We start from the raw sequence: 2,500 nt of genomic DNA, 5'->3' as shown, positions 1-2,500 counted from the left end.
ATAAATTAGTCGATAGATTAATCGATAAATTAGTCGATAGATTAAGCGATAAATTAGTCAATCGATTAAGCGATAAATTTGTCAATAGATTAAGCGATAAATTAGTCAATAGATTAATCAATAAATTTGTCAATAGATCAATCGATTAAATGATTAATTAGTCGATAGATTAATCAATAAACTAGTCAATAGATTAATTGATTAATCGATACATTAGTCAATAGATTAAGCGATAAATTAGTCAATAGATTAATTGATTAATCAATAAATTTGTCAATAGATTAAGCGATAAATTAGTCGATAGATTAAGCGATAAATTAGTCAAACGATTAATCGATAAATTAGTCAATAGATTAAGTGATAAATTAGTCGATAGATTAAGCGATAAATTAGTTGATAGATTAATCGATAAATTAGTCAATAGATTAAGTGATAAATTAGTCGATAGATTAATCAATAAACTAGTCAATAGATTAATCGATAAATTAGTCAATAGATTAATCGATAAATAAATCAATAGATTAAACGATAAATTAGTCGATAGTTTAATCAATTGATCACTAAATTAGTAAATAGATTAAGCGATAAATCAGCCAATAGGTTAATTGATTCATCGATAAATTAGTCGATAGATAAATCGATTAATCGATAAATTAGTCGATAGATTAATCACTATTAAAATAGTCGTTAGTGGCAGCCCTAGTTTTATTTTGTAACAAAACAAGTGACTGCCTTAATGAATGAAGCATTGAATCATTTACTCAACTGATTCATTCAAACACACTGAATCATTCAGTATCGAATCGAAACGCTCCTGTATGTGTTTTAAAGGAACTCTTCACTTTTTTTGAAAATAGGCTCATTTTACAAGTCCCCTAGAGTTAAATAGTTGAGTTTCACCGTTTTTGAATCCATTCAGCCGATCTTTGTATCTGGCGGTAGCACTTTTAGCATAGCTTAGCATACATCATTGATTCTGATCAGGCCATTAGCATCTCATTCAAAAAATGACCAATTTCAATATTTTTCTTATTTAAAACTTGACTCTTCTACAGTTACATCGTGTGCTAAGACCAACTGAAAATGAAAAGTTGTGATTTTCTACACCTATATGGCTAGGAACTACTTTCTCATTCCTGCGTAATAGTGGCGGATCTTCGCGGCCGTACCATGGCTGCAGCGGCGCAATGATTCATTGGTATTCTGTGAAACATGTTGGTAGTTACACCTTCGTCTTACTCTCACAGCCCTTTACAACACACAGAACCATGGCTAATCACACAGCTAAATCCACAACACAATTTGTCGGCTGCAAGCCTGAAACTTTCTCTGCAACTACACAAACTTAGTGCCGATCACATTGAAAGTTCCCTAGCTGGGCTCCTTTCAGGATTATTTTTTAAAATAAGCCTAAAAAACTGCAACCTGCAACTCGTGATTTTTTTAATGCGACTTGCCAAAAAAAGAAAGCCCAAAGTCACGTGTTATACGCGGACTTGGAAACTATGTTCTTAAGTAGCTCTAAAACATTGCTGGGCTAGAACGGCTAGAAGTAAGACCCGATTCCGTCAGGCGCTGGGGGCGGAGTCAACAAGACCAACACAAACTGGAGATCCGCCATTGTTGAAACAGCAGCCAATGGAGCTAACAGCTGCTGCTCGTTTGTAATCTCCGTCTATACAAATAATGGCGAACTGCATAAATGCGTTGGATTTGCTGTGTTTTCGTTGTGTTTTGATGCCGATGTAGGATCGTAAAGCCATGTGAATCAATAGTAATTGAATCAACCCAATTGCTACTCAAAACCCGCCCAGTTGGTACTCAAAATCCACCCAATTGCTACTCAAAACCCACCCAATTGCTACTCAAAACCCACCCACTCAAAACCCGTCCAATTGCTACTCAAAACCCACCCAATTGCTACTCAAAACCCACCCAATTGCTACTCAAAACCCACCCAATTGCTACTCAAAACCCACCCAATTGCTAGTCAAAACCCACCCAATTGCTACTCAAAACCCACCCAATTGCTACTCAAAACCAAACCCGCCCAATTGCTACTCAAAACCCACCCAATTGCTACTCAAAACCCACCCAATTGCTAGTCAAAACCCACCCAATTGCTACTCAAAACCCACCCAATTGCTAGTCAAAACCCACCCAATTGCTACTCAAAACCCACCCAATTGCTACTCAAAACCCACCCAATTGCTAGTCAAAACCCACCCAATTGCTACTCAAAACCAAACCCGCCCAATTGCTACTCAAAACCCACCCAATTGCTAGTCAAAACCCGCCCAATTGCTACTCAAAACCCACCCAATTGCTAGTCAAAACCCACCCAATTGCTACTCAAAACCCACCCAATTGCTACTCAAAACCCGTCCAATTGCTACTCAAAACCCACCCAATTGCTACTCAAAACCCGTCCAATTGCTACTCAAAACCCACCCAATTGCTACTCAAAACCCGTCCAATTGCTACTCAAAACCCGCCCAAT

The 2,500-nt window shown here is 37.4% G+C and overlaps 1 protein-coding gene across 2 annotated transcripts in view; it reads right to left on the bottom strand.

The window, feature by feature from the left end:
- Nucleotides 1-2,500, bottom strand: part of abcc8b (ATP-binding cassette, sub-family C (CFTR/MRP), member 8b) — a 76,364-nt gene that overhangs the window by 3,997 nt on the left and 69,867 nt on the right. The window lies entirely within an intron of this gene.

This window comes from Gobio gobio, assembly GCF_949357685.1.
Source record: "Gobio gobio genome assembly, chromosome: 9".
In the NCBI taxonomy this organism is placed as follows: domain Eukaryota; kingdom Metazoa; phylum Chordata; class Actinopteri; order Cypriniformes; family Gobionidae; genus Gobio; species Gobio gobio.
Note: the sequence above shows the minus strand (reverse complement) of the source record. Positions and strands in the feature narration are given on the sequence as shown.